We start from the raw sequence: 19,331 nt of genomic DNA, 5'->3' as shown, positions 1-19,331 counted from the left end.
TTCCCCTGCTTGTGCTCACTCTAGCTTTCTCTCTCTCTCTGACAAATGACAAATAAATAAATAAAATCTTAAAAAAAAAAAAAACTAGTATAGCTATAACTTCAGTTTATAACACGTTTTATTTTCTACATTAACTTAAAAGACTAATGTATTTAAAAATTATTAATTTATTTAAGGGATATAATGTAATTTTGTGACATCAGCAACTAAAAGGGTTGTGGGATGGGATGCCTGGGTGGCTCAGTGGGTTAAGTCTCTGCCTTCAGCTCAGGTCATGATCTCAGGGTCTTAGGATTGAGCCCTGCATCGGGCTCTCTACTCAGTGGGGAGCCTGCTTCCTCCTCTCTCTCTCTGCCTGTCTTTCTGCCTACTTGTGATTTCTGTCTGTCACATAAATAAATAAAATCTTTAAAAAATTAAATAAATAAAAGGGTTGTGGGAAAAGCTATAAGATCTGTGTTTTGAATGTTATTGAAGATAAGCTGGTATAAATAAATTCAACTTAGTGTATTATAACTTTAAGATGTTAAGGGTATTCCTCCATGGTAGCCATATAGAGATTAACTATAAAATATACTCAAAACAAAATAAGAAAAAAATTACTATTTTGCTAAATAAGACCACTAAAACAAACAAAAAAACTGAAAACAAGATAAGACTGTAATGCAAGAAATAAGGACAAAAACTGCAAGTGTTTATAGCTGTAAATTTTTCCCTTAGCATTGATTTTACTGTGTTTCATAAGTTTTGGTATGTTTTGTTTCGTTTTTACTCACCCCTAAGTATTTTCTAACTTTTCTTTTGATTTCTTTGTTGATCCACTAATAGTATAAGAGTGGGAGGTTTTTAATTTCCACAAATTTGTGAATTTTCTAGTGTTACTTCTGTTTTGATTTTTAACATCATCCTGTGTGATCACAGTTACTTTTTATGATATTTGCCTTTTAAAAACTATTTACACTTAATCTATAGCCTAACATATGGTCTCTTCTGGAAAATGCACCATTGAGAAGAATGTGTATTCTATTATTGTTGAGTAGAGTATTCTGTATTTGTCTAGTAGATCTAGTTGGTTTAATGTATTGTTGTAAGTCTTCTATTTCCTACTTATCTTCTGTCTGGTTGCGCCAAAGGGAGACGTTGCTACAAGCATAAAAATTTTCATCTATAATATGAATAATGTCTGAAGCTCTAATGTAAAATGTGGTGACTATGGTTGATAAAACAATATTATATAATTGATATTTGGTAAGAAAATGAACTTAAATGTTCTCACCAAAAATAAATAGATAAATAAGTAAATAAATAGTGATGGTTGTAACTAAATTCATTAACTAAATGGGGAAATCCTTATACTATATATATATAATATATATACACTAGTATATTATTATATGCCATATATATACACCATATATAATGTATGGACACACAATATTTGATAGATACATACATCAAATCACCACAATGTACACTTTAAGTATCTTATAATTTTTATGTGAATTATGCCCCAATAAAGCTGATATTAAGAAATAAAAAATATACTGTATAAAAAAAAAAGATCTCAAAACTTTACAGCTTAAGGACTATAAAAGAAATGACAAACTAAACACAAAGCTAATAGCAAGAAGATAATTATAAAGATCAGAACAAGGATAAACAAAATAAAGTATAGATAAACAATAGTGGGGGTGCCTGGGTGGCTCAGTGGGTTAAAGCCTCTGCCTTTGGCTCAGGTCATGATCTCGGGGTCCTGGGATCGAGCCCCGCATCGGGCTCTCTGCTCAGCAGGGAGCCTGCTTCCTCCTCTCTCTCCGCCTGCCTGTCTGCCTACTTGTGATCTCTGTCTGTCAAATAAATAAATAAAATCTTTAAAAAAAAAAAAAAAGAAAAGAAAAACAATAGTGAAGAATCAATGGAACCAAAAGTTTGTTTTTGAAAAGACCAAAAAAAATTGCCCAAATTTTTCTTAGGTGGATTAGAGAGAGAAAAAGAGAGAGAGAGAAAGAAATAAATCATTCAAATTATAATATCAGAAATGAATGTGGGACATTATTACCAATTCTACAGAAATAAAAAAAAAATTATGAGGACCATGAACAATTGTATACCAACAAATTGGATAACTTAGATAAAATGGACAAACTTCTAGAAACACAAAATCTACCAAGAATAAATCACAAATAAATAGGAAATCTGAATTGACCATTTAAATCTCCTGACAAAAAAAAACCCAAAAACTCCAGGATGTGTTAAGTTCACTGATGAACTCTACCAACATTTAGAAAATTAATACCAATTTTTAACATTTCCTGAAAATTATAGAGGAGGGAACACTTCCTAACTTATTCCATAAGGTAAGCATTAGCCTGACACTAAAGCCAGACAAAGACACCATAAGAAAGGAAAACTACAGACCAACATCCCTTACAAGCACAGATTAAAAGTTCTCAATAGAGGCGCCTGGGTGGCTCAGCTGGTTAAGTGTCTGACTTTCAGTTTTGTCTCAGGGTCTCAGGGTCATGCCACTGAGTCCCACGAAGGCTCAGCATAGAGTCTGCTTGAGATTCTTTCCTCTTTCCTCATACTTCTGTACCTTACCCCACTTGTGTGGCTCTCTCTCTGTCTAAAAATAAATAAATAAATAAAATCTTAAAAAAAAAAAAATCTTCAACTAAGTACTAGCAAACCAAACTCAGCAGCATATTACATGGATTGTATAATATGGCCCAAATGGGGTTTATTGCTGAAATGGAAATATGTTTTAACATATGAAAATCAAGCAATATAATATACTATTAACAGAAGGAGAGAAAAAAAAATGACATGATCATCTCAATTTTTTTTTTAAAGATTTTATTTGTTTATTTGACAGACAGAGATCACAAGTAGACAGAGAGGCAGGCAGAGAGAGAGAGAGGGAAGCAGGCTCCCTGCTGAGCAGAGAGCTCGACGCAGGACTCGATCCCAGGACCCTGAGATCATGACCTGAGCTGAAGGCAGTGGCTTAACCCACTGAGCCACCCAGGCGCCCTCATCTCAATTTTTGATGCAGAAAAAACATTTGACAGAATTCAAATACATGATAAAAACACTCCACACTTTAGGAACAGAAGTAAACTTCTTCAGTTTAATAGAGGCCATATACAAAAAAACCCAGTGAACCTCCTGTTTGATTTTGAAACACTGAAAGATTTTTATCAAAGATCAGCAACAAGGCAAGGATGCCCATTTTGGTATTTCTATTCCACATAATACTGGACTTTCTAGCGAGAACAATTTTATAAGAAAAAAAAACAAAAGGCATCCAACATGAAAAGGAAGAAGTAAAATGTTCTTTATTCTCAGATGATATGCTCTTATATGTAGAAAATCCAAAAGATTACACACACACATACACACACACACACAAGCTATTAGAACTAATGAATGAGCTCAGCAGTATATAGATATTATAGCAGAGTATAAAGTCAACACACAAAAATCAGTTTCATTTCTATATGTTAAAAAACAATCTGAAAAGGAAATTGCAAAAACAATTCCATTCCTAATAACATCGAAAAGAATAAAATATTTAGAAACTAACTTAAGCAAGAAGATAAGAGATCTCTAAAACGAAAAGTACAAAAACACTGCCAAAAAAATTAAAGAAGACATAAATAAATGGAATCACAACTTAGGTTTATGAATTGGAAGACTCCATATTCTTAACAATGCCAATACCATGGAAAGCAAACTACAGACCCATGTAATTCCTATCAAAATCCCAATGATATTTTGTGAAGAAATAGAAAAACCCATTCTAAAATTCATATGGAAATTCAAGGGACTCTATAACCAAAACAATTCTGAAAATGAAAACCAAACTTGAAGAACTCACTTCCTGATAGGAAAACTTACAACAAAGCTACAGTAATCAAAACAGTGTGATATTAGCACAAAGGCAATGGAATAGAATAAAGAATGCCAGAAGTAAACCTTCACACATATGGCCCAATGATTTTTAACAAGGTGCCAAAACCATTCAATGGGGAAAAGACAGACTTTTCCAACAAATAGTGTTGGGGAAACTAAATAGCCATATACAAGAGAATGAAGTACAACCCTTATCTAATACCATATGCAAAAAGCAACTCAAAATGGATCAAATACATGAATATAAAGTGAAAAACTATAAAACTCCTAGAAAAAAAAAAACAGGAGAAAAGCTGCATCGCATTGGATTTGGTAATAGTTTCTTACGCCAAAGGTATAGGCAAAACATGAAAAAAATAGATAAACTGTACTTTATTTAAAACTGTAATTAAAAATACACAACAAACCCCTCAGATTGTTTTTCAGAGTCCATAGTCTCTCATGGTTCATGTTTGAAGTGGCGGGGGGGTGGGAGGTTGGGGTACCAGGTGGTGGGTATTATAGAGGGCACAGCTTGCATGGAGCACTGGGTGTGGTGAAAAAATAATGAATACTGTTTTTCTGAAAATAAATAAATTGAAAAAAAAAATAAAGGATTAATACAAATATAAAAATTAAAACATATTTTCAAACCTAGAAAAAAAAAATACACAACAGAAGCCACTACCAACAATAAAAATGAAAACCACAAAATTAGAGAAAATATTTGCAAACTACATATCTGATAAGAAATTAATATACAGAATATGTAGAAAATTTCTAAAAGTCAACAACAGAAAACCAAAAAGCCAATTAAAAAAACTGACAAAGGACTTAGATAATTCTCTAAAGAAGAAATACAACAAATGTCCAATAAGCATATGAAAAGATGTTTAAATCACTAATAATTAGGGAAATGCAAATCAAAACTATAATGAGATACCACCTCAGACCCATTAGGATGGCTACTATCAGGAAAAAAAAAAAAGGGGGAGAGAGAAAAAGAAAAGAAGAAGAAGAAAAAAAGAAAGAAAAGATGTATTGACAATGAAGTGAAGTTGGAACCTCTGTGCACTGTTGATAAGAATGTAAAATTTGTAAAGCCACTGTGGAAAACAACATGGTGGTTCTTCAAAAAATTAAATGAACGTGACCTAGCAATTCTCCTTTTGGTTATCTACCCAGAAGAATTGAAAGCAGGGTATTAAAGAGATATTGGTAGTCATGTTTATAGCAACATTATTCATAATAGGGAAAATGTGGAAGCAACCCCAGTGTCCACTGACAAATGAACAGATAAGCAAAATGTAGTATATACATACGATGAAATATAATTTAACATTAGAAAGAAAGGATATTCTGAAATAAGCTACAGCATAGATGAAACTTGAGGACATTATGGTCGTGAAATAAGCCAGTCACATACAGGTAAACACTGTATGTTTCAACTTATATAAAGTCTCTGAAGTAGGCAGAACCATAGAAACAGAAAGTAACATGGTGGTTGCCAGGGGCAAGGAGGAGGAATGAGGAGTTATTTTGTGAGTATAGTTTCAGTTTTCAAGTTAAAATAGCTCTGCGGATAGATTGGATGGTGGTGATGGTTACGCAACATTGTAAAAAATATTTAACATTTAATTTAATATTTAATACCAATGAACTATACAGTTAGAAATAATTAAGATGATAAATTTTATGTTTATATATTTTACCAAAGTAAAAAATGGAAATAAAAAATCAAGTAAGGTTTTCTTAAGGTTTCTTTTTGAAATCTAATAATATCCTCAAAGGGACTACAAAGGCCCTTTTCCCCCAATCTCAGATGATCAGAAGCAATCTTAGCCATAAGGCCATCTGGAGGGTTTACAAACAACAGCAAGGGACCAGAGGTTAATGGGAACACATATTCCTCCAGCAGGCATATCAAAATTGGTAAAACATGAATGAACCAACAAAACTATCTTTTCACTATCTACTTTCTTTTCAAGCATTTCCTCTGGAGCAATATGTAAATTTACTTCCTGGTACAATCTCCTACCCCTCTCCTTTATTAAAAATTTATTATCCTGTTAAACTGCCTCACCTTTAATATATTCCTTATTCTCCAATAGTCCTTTTTTCTTCCAAAATCTCCAAATAATTTTTTAAATGTAGAATTATATTTTAATAATCAACCACTCTAAATTTTGGAATTACCAAGTATTGTGACTTAGGCAAGCCTGAGAAGACAGCTGTCTCAGTCTTAATGTACTTCACAGAGATACTCATTTCACATTGCTTATTAGTTCCTGCATTTACAATCAAGAAGGCTGTTGAAAGGTCATGGGGTTCTGGATTTATTCATGAGATCTACATAGAAGATATGACCTTTCAGATTTGGATTTAATCCAATGAACTACATCTCTTCCATTATTTTAAATGATTAAAGTTTAGATGATTGTCAGAGCCCTGAGTCACCAATAAAAATGCAAATTATTATTAATATATCACTTACTAATGTAAACAAAGATAAATTTTATAAATGCAATTATTAGATCCATGGATAAAAGATTATAAAGCTGGAGTGATTGTATATACAAATATTCTTAATGTAACTAGTAATTTTATATTACTAATATTGGAAGTTGGATTTTATATGACTTAATATTATTTAGGGTTTTATTCTATAATAGCTCTGTGATTAGATTCCTAGGTTCAGTTTCTAGCTCTGCCACTTATACTTGTATGACCCTCATCAGTTAAGCCTTTGTGTCCTAATCTGCAAAATGTGTATTACATTTGTATTATCTCATAAAGTTTCTGTGACAATAAAATGAAACATGATTTAGGACTTAACATAGTGTCTGATGCATAGTGAAAGCTCAATAAGTGTTGGCTACTATTATTTTTAATGAACAAAAGAGATGTTGTAAGTCTAATTTTCTTATTGAATGCAAAAATATGTTATATTTCCTATAAAAATTATGATATAGTTCCTACAAAAATGTGCAACAATGGAGTTATAAAAGACAGGAAATACTACATTATTCTTATTTGCCTGGTACATGGATGCAAATGAATAGAGGTGGCTTTAAGCAAAACTGTGAGGTCTCATATTCCAGTTCTATCTACAAATCTTGGTTTATGGCTTACATATACAGTTTTAGTCTCTGACTTATTATTTTTCTTCTCACTAGTCTTAAAACAACATGTATACCTGTTTTTCCTTATTCAAGTCTATTTCCTAAAAAAAACCCAAAAATTATAGAAGGCAATACTAGGTCCTTTACTTTTTTTTTTTTTTTTTTTTTAATTTAGTTCCCTCCTCCTCTCCATTCTCTAAATCTGCCTCAGGAAATTTTGAACTGTGAACTTAGTTTACATCCTCACAGAAATTCAATTATCTGACTGCATAGAAAGCTGTTTTCCAACCTTAAGGCCCTGGGTCTGCTTTTCTTTCATTGCTATTTTTTCCTTTTCCTTTTTTTTTTTTCTTTTTCTTTCTTTCTCTCTCTCTCCTTCTTTCCCTTTCTTTTTTTCCTTCCTTTCTCCCTTCTGTCCTTCCTTCTTTCGCTCTTTTCTGTCCCTCTCTTTCTCTTTTCTCTCTCCCTTTCTCTTCTCCCTTTCTTTCTCCCTTCCTCCCTCCCTTCCTTCCTTCCTTTTTTCCTCCCTTCTTTCCTTTCTTTCTTTTTATTCTTTTTCTTTTTTTCCATACAGTCTATGTATCAACAACTACGAAGCTCCATTTCTCAGCAAATGCAGTGTGCTTAATAATTTCCTATTAGAAATCTCTGAACTCTTCTAGTCTTTGCTAGAGCTGTCAGCTGCCAGTATTAAAGTATTCTCAAAACATATAAGGTCAATAAGCAATTATGTCATTGTGTTCTACTTACTGCAGGTGATATTAGAGAGTCCAAAGTGTAGAGACTTTTTGGGGAGTGATGAATACCACATTTGTGAATGGGTAAGGCCAGTCCTACTGAAAAGTTCATGCATACAGGGCGTCCTAAGAACTGAAAAGTGGTGGTCATCTAAAGTGATCAGAAAGAAACACAAACACTAGGTTGGTATATACTATTTGAAATCAAGCAGCTGAATGAGAAAGAAGAATGAGAAGCATTAGAGAAACATGTTTTTCATTAGAATGAGAAACAGGGAAGAGACTATGCCAACATCATCTAAAGGTGCTCTGAAAGAAGAAAGAGTATGGAAGTGAGAAATGAAGACAACTGAATGATACATAAGTTGGCTTGGTTATAAGCATAATTTTAAGGAGACCCTGCAAAGCACTGTATTATTAAAATAATTATGATGACATCAATATAGTGTGATAACCTAATTTTGTAGGCTAATTATTAATACTATGTGCTAAGGATACAAATATGATAGGATTCTTATCCTTAGTATGCTTATTGTCTAACAGGATGAATCAGCAAGTCTATTAAATTTTATTTAATTTTGGAAAATTGTACCTTCTAAATTAATGACACTGAATAGGAATTAAGCTGGGTAAATAAGAGATGATTTGCTATTTTGATGACCTACAATACATTGCTGATATTATGAGAAAGAATAAAATAACTCCACGTGAATTCAAAACTTTAAATAAAATATAAACAGATATATTACACAAATACAGAAGTCTGTATTATTCTGAAATACATAAAACCAAAGATATTCTAAGTATAGAAGCATTTGAAGATATCAGAAAGAACATATGACCACTGTGAAAGATTAAATTAAACCATTTTGATTTCTACCATTTCTTACATATTAGTCAGATGTAAGAAACTGAAAAAAATTGTCATGAATATGATGAATGTTTAATATTAACTCATTAAAAAGTTAAAATAAAGATTGCAAAGTTTATGCTAATTTATCAATAGAAAAAGTTGCATGGATATTCAAAAGACAGTACACTGGGTAGGGTATGATATGGCTGCTAAAAATTTAAAATTTTAATCACACAATTCAAGAAAAGTCAATTTAAAGAACAATGATATGTTATTTCTCTTATTGGTTTACCAAAACTTTAAAAAAAATGTTAGTTATTGATCAGGACATAAAAAAGAATCAATAGAAAAGGAAAAATTAAAGATAACAGGAGAAAAGTAAATGATGACACCGTTTTTAGGAAAACAAAAAGGAATTTGAAATAGAGCTTAGTTGAAGATATTTGCTTTAAAGTGATTTCTTTTCCTCAGATCTCAAGGAAGAATGAAAAGCTCTATATGTCAAGGCAACGATCCATACAAATGAGGGAGCCGAAGACAAGTGTCTTGTTTTGGCTAAATGATATGCAAGACCAACAGCTAGAAGTAAAGAAAGCTATTGGGGAATCAGAATAGGGAAAACACTCAGTCATTAATAAAAGGAGGCTGCCAAATTGGAGCAAGAAGTAAAGTTCTATTTGGTTTTTGTAAATTTATAGTGAGCCATGTTTGTAGTATGTAGGATCTTCTCCCCCTCATCTTCAGCAGATACTCTGTCATATCTACATATAGACTGGTGTTTAAGTGATGAGAGGTCAGTAGTATGTCAGGGAAGGTTGTCAATAAAATAATATATCTCAGAACTACAGGATGGAAGAGTCCACTGAAATGAGGGAAATGCTAATATTTGAAGAAAAGCTGTTGAGTCTATAATGGTTCTGGGTGAAATGAAAATGAAATGATTTCAAAGGAGATGAGTATAAGTTGGGAAGTATACAATTGGGAATTAATTCTGTAAGCTGAGGTGATGTCGTGGTACCTTTAAATCACATCATTATGAGCTGGAGTAGTTCTTTCAATGCTTTCATTTTTACAGGTAAAATAAAACTTGAACTGGCTTTTTGACTATGTTTTTTTCAGGTTTCTGGGAGGCTGAAGTTTAAATATGCTTATATTTCTTATAGGTACTTATATAAAAATCCAAAGGTTTATGCTTATTACAAATATACTATAATGCCAGCGAGCTGCTCAAGTTAAAAACTAAACTAGTTAAAAGGCCAACCAATATTCCATTTCTTCTGAGCCCTTTGGATGTGATGTGTTTCCACAGCTGCTACAAACAGTTCCAGGTACAAATACTTCCCTAGCCTACCACTTCTCCTTCCCCACTTCAATCACACATAGATTACTATCATTGAAATTTCCCAAATTTTCTCAAGTCATTTGCCATGTTTTCCACACTCACAGATTCACCTTTTAGTATAGCTTTAATACTCTAAAGAATATCAACCCACTAATTAACAGATCCTAAACTTTCCCTTGATACATATTAGTTGTGTGACCTTAGGGAAATCATTTCTTGTCTCTGCACCTCAAATTTTTGCCTGCAAAACCAAATATTATAAGTGTATTTGTATAACATATATGAAAGTACCTGGTTAACAATAGAAGCTTGGTAAATAGTAGTGTCCTTTCTTCTCCCTCTCACCAGACTTCACTGCTTAGAATCTTCTAGATTTTCTTCTCCTCTGGTCACTCTTCTTCACCTCTTCCTTCAGGCCCATATACAGTGTCCTCTCAAATCATAACCTTCTTTCCTGGAAGACTCTTCTGTTTCTACAAGTTCCCCTTGGATCCATCCCCATCAAAAACATTTTCCCCTTATTTCCTCACCACCCTTCACCCTTTAGACTACAATGTCTTTTGAAGGAAATTATCAAACTCTTAAAAATTACCTTATTTCCTCTCAGTTCTAAGAGACTGCCAGTCAGTCTGGCACTCACCATGTGAGACTTCCTTCCAGAGATGCTTCATCAGAGCAGTGTGTGTGGCTCCTTATGATTTGCTTTGGCTCCCAGGTGCATAGAATTGGGGTTATTTGAGGCTGAGAGGCATAGAGTAGTCAATAATTTCACATGAAGTCCTTTTGATTTGTTGCTGTGAAATGGAGAAAAGCAGCAATAAATAGTTTGAATGAATATGGATTACAATAGAGCAAAGTACATCCATAGAATAAAATTGAGCATTTAATTAACATAGTGCACAGCTTTCAAGAATTTTAACTACTTATTTGTAGGAAACAGCAATTTCTCTGTAAGATGAAGAGACTGAAACTCATACACATTCTATACCAGTGCTAATAGAAATGCAATGTTAATAGAATTGGGATGCAATTTTAAATTTTTTGGTAGTCATATTGAAAAAAATGTTTTAAATAAAATTCTTTCAATAACATATTTTATTTAATACAAAATATCCAAAATGTCATTTAAAGTAATAAAAAATTATGAAACATTAATACTTTTTTTTTTTTGTATTAAGTCTTCCAAATTCAGGAGTGGTAATAGAGAGAGGATGAAAAACTCAACACTGATGGTGATCAGATAGATACAAGTTATGGTAAGCTAATATTAGCCTCCTGCTCCCAAAGATATCCACATCCTAATCCCTAGAACAGCAGTTACCTCTCATGGTAAAAAGGGCTTCATAGATGTGATTAAATTAAATATCTTGAGATGGGGAGATTATCCTGGATTATCTGAATGGGCTTTAAATGTAAATACATGTAAACTTATAAGGGAAACAGAGGGATATTTTACCATAGAGGAAGAAAGATAGACAATATGATAAAAAAAAAAAAAAAAGCAGTGATGGGAGTAATGTGGCCATATGCCAAGGAATGTTGGCAGCCCCCAGAAGCTGAAAAACACAAAGAACAAATTCTCCTCCAGAGCCTCCAGAGGGAATGTGTCCATGCACACACCTTGCTTCAGGCCGGGTAATACTTTTTGTGGACTTCTGGCATCCAGAACTGTGAGAAGATAGACTTTAGGTGTTTTAAACCACCAAATTTGTGGTAATTTGTTACAGCAGCTACAAGAAACCAATACACAAGTCATTTCGAATAAATTAATAACATTACATTCTCTCCTTTGTTGTCAATGTCCAAAGACCTCCCAGAAACTGCTCAAGTATCAGTGCTGAAAATGTCTTACTTAATCTTTCATCTCATGTGGTTTCACCCATATGCTGAAAACTTCCAAATTTGTATTTCTTTCACCACGCTCTTGTACTTCAAAGCAATATTCACTAATATTTCCTGGTTATTGCCAATTGTATGTACCACAGTCATCAGCAACTAACCATGCCCACGTTGAACTCCTCATCCTACTTCAAACTATCTCTTCCTTCCCTTGATGAGTAAATGAACCAGTGACCCGTATCTAGGATAACATATTTTATGCTGAATATTTATAACTAATTTTTCACTGATTACTGGAATGCTCATTTTACAATAAACTCTTTTAGCAGCAGAGGCAAAAAATTTAAAATCTAAGAAATAGATATTTAGTATAAAATCTATTAGTAAATGTTGCAGTGAATTGCACAGAATATTTGATAAATTATATATTTGATAAAGTTTTATCTACTGTATGTGGAGCTATGATATCACATGTCACAGGAAAACCAAATCTTCAGGGGGAAACAATAGCATTTAGTTTAAAATTTTAAAAAGAAAATCATGCCAGTAGATCTTGATTTAATACAGAAAGTGGGTTTATATATATCATGCTGTGAAATATGTGTTTCCATTTAGATTAAATGACTATTCTAAGTTAATTTCACTTTTTCGAACTCAATTTTTCTTATGCATATACAAAATGTATAGCAACAACTGTTCATGGGTTGGTTCTATTTTCCAAAGAACTTTGCAAAGGGTTAAATGATATATGGTTCAAATTTTCTCAAGTTATTTTAAATAGAAAGTAAGTTTAATTCCAATAATAGTTATATTTTCATCTAATCAATGGACTCTAAAGTTTTGGTTTTTTTTTTAAAGATTTTATTTTTTTATTCGACACAGCGAGTGAGAGAGGGAACACAAGCATGGGAAGTGAGAGAGGCAGAAGCAGGCTTCCTGCCAAGCAGGGAGCCTGACCTGGACCCAAACCCAGGACTCTGGGATCATGACCCAAGCCGAAGACAGATGCTCAACCAACTGAGCCACCCAGGTGTCCCTCTAAAGCTTTTGGAAGTTAATTATTTTATGGTGAAACATCTGAGATATATTGTGATTATAATTCTAAAATAGTTAAAACTTCTACCTTAAAGACTAAAATGATAAGCTTTTACAGAGATAAAATATAAATATTTGTAGATCATGAAGTTATAATAAAAGCAATATTCTTTCTGAATTAAAAATGTACAGAGAGAGAATATATTTAGAATTTGTTTTGTACACACAAACTTAATAATTATCTCCTAACAATTTTAGTATATTGCCAGTCTAATATGCAAGCCATAAACCAGAACTTCTGTAAATACACAAAAGCCACTTACACAGAGGTTTTGATACTTTCTTTTTGTTTCCCACCATCAATAAATGTATATAGATGTTTCAGTTTTTAAAGCAACCTTGTAAACCAATCTAAGAGCAATAGTACTGAACTAGATTGTGAAAGAGTTTTCTAAATTTTGGTTAACTTTCACTCTTTTCTTGGAAATCTTTTTTAAAAAATGTCAACTTCAACACTTTAGAGAATTGAAACAATACTTGGAAATAGAAGGAATAAATTTTTTCATACAGAAATTTAAAAAATCTAAAAAAATCAGATGGTGAGAGCTCAAACGGTACATAATTCATTTCTGAAAATCTACACTTGAGCTACACAATAACTTGTATCTGTGAAAAACTTTTAAATGTTCTTTTTAAAATAAATTAATATTCTGTAATAGGATGGAATGAAATTGAGACAGCCTTTGTTTATAGCAGTGACTAAGTTTGATGAGATATTGAAAAGAATTATAGAGACATCTTTTTAAAAATTTTAAAAATTTTAACATCATTATTTTTTTTTCAGTGTTCCAAGAGTCATTGATTATGCACCACACCCAGTTCCCATGCAATATGTGTCTCCCTAATACCCACCACCAGGCTCACCCATCCCCCTCACCCCTCTCCCTTCCAAAACCCTCAGTTTGTTTCTCAGAGTCCATAGTCTCTCATGCTTTGCCTCCCCCTCTGATTTCCCCCAATTTGCTTTTCCTTTCCTTCTCCTAATGTCCTCCATGTTATTCCTTATGCTCCACAAGTAAGTGAAACCATATGATAATTGACTTTCTCTGCTTGACTTATTTCATTCAGCATAATCTCCTCTAGTCCCATCCATGTTGATGTAAAAGTTGGGTATTCATCCTTTCTGAAGGCTTAGTAATATTCCATTGTACGTATGGACCATATCATCTATATCTATTCATCTGTCAAAGGATATCTAGGCTCTTTCCACAGTTTGGCTATTGTGGACATTGCTGCCATGATCACTGGGGTACATTGGCCCTTCTTTTCACTACTTCTGTATCTTTGGGGTAAATACCCAGTAGTGCAATTGCAAGGTCATAGGGTAGCTCTATTTTTAATTTTTTGAGGAATCTCCACACTGTTTTCCAAAGTAGCTGTACCAACTTGCATTCCCACCAACAGTATAAGAGGGTTCCCATTTCTCCATATCCTCTCCAACACCTGTTTCCTGCCCTGTTGATTTTGGCCATTCTAACTGGTGTAAGGAGCTATTTCAATGTGGTTTTGATTTGAATCTCCCTGATGGCTAGTGATGATGAACATTTTTTCATGTGTCTGTTAGCCATTTGTATGTCTTCTTTGGAGAAGCATCTGTTCATGCTCTTTGCCCGTTTGTTGACATGATTATCTGTTTTTGGATGTTGAGTTTGAGAACTTCTTTATAGATCTTGGATATCAGCCCTTTGTCTCTAGTTTCATTTTGAGAATATCTTCTCCTATTCCATGGGTTGCCTCTTTGTTTTGTTGACTGTTTCTTTACTGTGCAGAAGCTTTTGATGTTGATGAAGTCCCAAAAGTTCATTTTGCTTTTGTTTTCTTTGCTTTTGGAGATGTGTCTTGAAAGAAGTTGCTATGGCTGATGTTGAAGAGGTTACTGCCTATGCTCTCCTCCAGGATTTTGATAGATTCCTGCCTCACTTTGAGGTCTTTTATCCATTTGAGGTTATCTTTGTGTATGGTGTAAGAGAATGGTCGAGTTTCATTCCTCTATATGTATCTGTCCAATTTTCCCAGCACCATTTACAGAAGAGACTTTTTTTCCACTAGATATTTTTTCCTGCTTTGTCAAAGATTATTTGACCATAGAGTTGAGGGTCCATATCTGGACTATCTACTCTGTTCCACTGGTTTATGTGTCTGTTTTTGTGCCAGTACCAGGCTATCTTGGTGATCACAGCTTTGTAGTAAAGCTTGAAATCAAGAAACATGATGCCCCCAGCTCTGTTTTTCTTTTTGAACATTTCCTCAGTGATCTGGGGTCTTTGCTGGTTCCATACAAATTTTAGGATTCTTTGTTCCAGCACTTTGAAGAATGCCAGTGGAATTTTGATCAGGATGTCATTAAAAGTATAGATTGCTCAAGGCAGTTATAGACATTTTAACAATGTTTATTCTTCTGATCCATGAGCATGGAATTCTCTTCCATCGTTTTTTGTCTTCAATTTCTTTCTTGAGTGTTCTGTAATTCTTCAAGTACAGATCCTTTACCTCTTTGGTTAGGTTTATTCCAAGGTACCTTATGGTTTTTGGTACTATAGTAAATGGAATTGATTCTCTAATTTCCCTTTCTATATTTTCATTGCTAGTGTATAAGAAAGCAACTGGTTATGTGCATTGATTTTGTATCCTGCCACATTACTGAATTGCTGTATGAGTTCTATTAGTTTGGGGGTGGAGTCTTTTGGGTTTTCCATGTAAAGTGTCATGTCATCTGGGAAGAGAGAGAGTTTGACTTCTTCTTTGCCAATTTTAATAACTTTTATTTCTTTTTGTTGTCTGATTGCTGTTGCTAGGACTTCTAGTACTATGTTGAACAACAATAGCAAGAGTGGACATCCTTGTCATGTTCCTGATCTCAGTGGGAAGGCTGTCAGTTTTTCCCCATTGAGAATGATATTCACTGTGGGCTTTTCATAGATGATTTTATGAACTGAGGAATGTTCCATCTTTCCTTATATTTTGAAGCATTTTAATTAGGAAAGAATGCTGTATCTTGTCAAATGCCTTTTCTGCATCAATTGAGAAGACCATGTGGTTCTTCTCTCTCTTTTTGATTTGTTCTATCACATTGACTGATTTGCAAATGTTGAACCACATTTGCATCCCAGGGATAAATCCCATTTGGTCATGGCGGATAATCTTTTTAATGCACTGTTGGATCCTATTAGCTAGGATCTTGTTGAGAATCTTGGCACCCATATTCATCAGGGATATTGGTCTGAACATCTCCTTTTTGGTGGGTTCTTTGCCTGGTTTGGGGATCAAGGTAATGCTGACTTCATAGAAAGAGTGTGGAAGTCTTCCCTCTTTTCTATTTTTTGGAAACAGCTTCAGGAGAATAGGTATTATTTCTTCTTTGAATGTTTGGTAGAATTCCCCAGGGAATCCATCAGATTCTGGACTCTTGTTTTTTTGGAGGTTTTGATCACTTCTTTTATCTTGTTACTAGATATTTGTCTATTCAGGTTGTCAGTTTCTTCCTGTTTCAGTCTTGGAAGTTAATAGGTTTCCAGGAATGTATCCATTCCTTCTAGGTTGCTTAATGATTAGCATATAACTGTTGATAATAATTTCTGATGATTGTTTCTATTTTTTTGGTGTAGGTTGTGATCTCTCCCCTTTCATTCATAATTTTATTAATCTGAATCCTCTCTCTCTTCTTTTGGATTAGTCTGTCCAGTGGTTTATTGATCTTACTGATTCTTTCAAAGAACCAGCTTCTAGTTTTGTTGATGTGTTCTACTGTATCTCTAGTTTTTAACTCATTGATCTCTGTTCTAAGCTTAATTATTTCCCTTCTTGTGCGTGGAGTTGGTTTAATTTGTTGTTGATTTTCCAGTTCTATAAGGTGTAAAGAGAGCTGGTGTATTCAGGATTTTTCAGTTTTTTTGAGTGAGGCTTGGATGGCTACGTATTTCCACCTTAGGACTGCCTTTGCTGTATTCCATAGGTTTTGGACCAATGTGTCTTCATTCTCATTGGTTTCCATGGATTGTTTAAGTTCTCCTTTGATTTCCTGGTTGATCCAAACATTCTTGAACAGGATGGTCTTTAGCGTCCATGTGTTTGAATTCCTTCCAAACTTTTTCTTGAGGTTAAGTTCCACTTTCAAACCATTGTGGTCTGAGAATGTGCAGGGAATAATATCAGTCTTTTGGTATAAGTTGAGCCATGATTTGTGATCCAGTATGTGGTCTATTCTGGAGAAAGTTCCATGACACTTGAGAAGAATGAGTATTCTGTTGTTTTAGGGTGGAATGTTCTGTGTATATCTATGAGGTCCTTCTGGTTCAATGTGTCATTCAAAGCTCTTATTTCTTTGTTGATTTTCTGCTTAAGTGATCTATTGTTGAGAGTGATGTGTTCAGATCCCCAACAATGAATGTATTCATATCAATACAACTTTTCAATTTTTTTAAAACATTTGGTTTATGTGGTTGGCTGCTTCCACATTGGAGGCATAGATATTTACAATTGCTAGATCTTCTTGGTGGATAGACCCTTTAAGGATGATGTAGTGTTCTCCTGTATCTCTGCTTACAGTCTTTAGCTTAAAATCTAATTTATCTGATATGAGAATCACTACCCCAGCTTTGTTTTGAGGTCCATTTGCATGGAAGATGTTTCTTCATCCCTTCACTTTCACTCTGGATATATCTTTAGGTTCAAAATGTATCTCTTGTAGACAGCATATGGACAGGTTCTGTTGTTTTATCCAGTCTGTAACTCTGTGCCTTTTTATGGTTGCATTTATGTCATTCACATTGAGAGTGATTATTGAGAGATAAGTGTTTATTGAAATCATGTTGCCTGTGAAGTTCTTGATTCTATACATTATCTCTGTAACTTCCTGTTCTATGTCACTCTTGGGTTCTTTCTTCTTTTATAGAACCTCAGTTAGTATTTCTTGTAGTGCTAGCTTGGTGGTCACATAATCTTTTAAACCTTGCTGGACGTGGAAACTCTTGATTTCTCCATCCATTCTAAATGTCAGCTGGATGTTTGGATAAAGTATTGTTGGATGCATGTTATTCTCACTTAGTGCTCTGAATATGTCTTGTCCACCCTTTCTGACTTATCAGGTTTCTGTGGACAGGTCTGACATTTTTCTGATGGTCCTTACTCTGTACATAAGGAATCTCTTCTCCTTAGCTGCCCTTAAGACATCTTGTCTGAAATTATGATTCCTGAATTTCACAATCAAGTGTCTAGATGTCTTTCTAAACAGTCAATCTTGGGGGTGTCCTTTCTGCCTCTAGGGCATGAACACTGTTCCACTCCACAGATTAGGGAAATTTTCATCCAGTATTTGTTCTAGTCTTCTCGCTCCCTCAGGGATCCCCATAATTCTGACTTCGGAATGTTTCATGGTGTCATTTATCTCCCTAATTCTGTTTCCATGGCTTCTAAATTGTTTGTTCCAGGCCTTTTCCTGATCCTGCTTTTCTATCTGTTTGCCTTCTTGATCACTAATTTGATCTTCTGCCTCAGTTACCCTAGCTGTTAGAGAATTTTGATTAGATTGGATCTCATTAATAGCTTTTTTTTTTTTTTTTTTTTAACTTCTGCCAGATCAGCTCTCACTTTTGCCCTTAGAGATTCTTTTTTGCCACCAATGGTCTTATCCAACCTAGCCATTACCTGGACAAGTTTTACCCTGAATTCCATTTCCAACATATTGTTTATGACCATATCCAATAGTTCTGTGCCAGAGGTTGCTGTATCTGAATTTTTTCTCTGTTGGGTGTTCCTCCTCCTAGTCATTTTGGTGAGAGGTGGTTGAAGGGATGTATAGCTGAATATATCAACCACCATCCAGTCAAAGTGCTCCATGAAAAATTCTGGAGCAATCGGGAGTCACCACCAAAAAGAAAGAAGAAAGAAAAAGAGAGGGGAAAAAAAGAAAAAAAAATTGCCATAATGAGTCCCAAAACTAAGATAAGGTACACAAACCAAAAATGAACAAAGAAAAAGATGGACAAAAGTAAAAGACAAGAAAGAAAAAAAAAAAAGAAGGAAAGAAAGAAAAACCCAGTCAAAATGAATCCCAGGAATAAGATTTATATAGTACAAAAACAGAAACAAGTACACAGAAACACTGACAGAAGAGTACAATGGGAAGGTGGTTATAAACTCTTGATGTGGGCCACAGGTTCAGCGTGGCCTCAGGTCCCGCAAGGTCACAGAAGGATCGGGGGTGTCTGAGTGTCGCAGAGCTTGCAGGTATTGGAGCGAGAAAGCCGGCTACAGAGACAGAGCCAACAGTAAGCTCGCAGCTCGGGGTTACCTTGAACCGGTCGCAGGCTCGGTGAGCTCGGAGCGCGGCCAGAGGTCAGGCAGACGGGAATTACTGGGTGCTGTTCTCTGAGGGCACACTGAGGAGTGGGGCCCCGGGCTCTCGGCTCCTCCGAGCCGGAGACCAGGAGGCCGCCATTTGTATTCCCGTC

The 19,331-nt window shown here is 34.4% G+C and overlaps 1 long non-coding RNA gene across 3 annotated transcripts in view; it reads right to left on the bottom strand.

Moving 5' to 3' along the window:
- The window catches only part of LOC122908668, a 351,843-nt gene that overhangs the window by 177,092 nt on the left and 155,420 nt on the right, over positions 1-19,331 (bottom strand). For all 3 annotated transcript variants that reach the window (XR_006385004.1, XR_006385003.1, XR_006385002.1), the window contains exon 3: positions 10,589-10,742. This is a non-coding gene — a long non-coding RNA (uncharacterized LOC122908668). The remainder of the gene's footprint in view (positions 1-10,588; positions 10,743-19,331) is intronic.

Source organism: Neovison vison, chromosome 6, assembly GCF_020171115.1.
Source record: "Neovison vison isolate M4711 chromosome 6, ASM_NN_V1, whole genome shotgun sequence".
NCBI lineage: Eukaryota > Metazoa > Chordata > Mammalia > Carnivora > Mustelidae > Neogale > Neogale vison.
The sequence above is the reverse complement of the archived record's forward strand: the minus strand, read 5'-3'. Positions and strand labels throughout refer to the sequence as shown.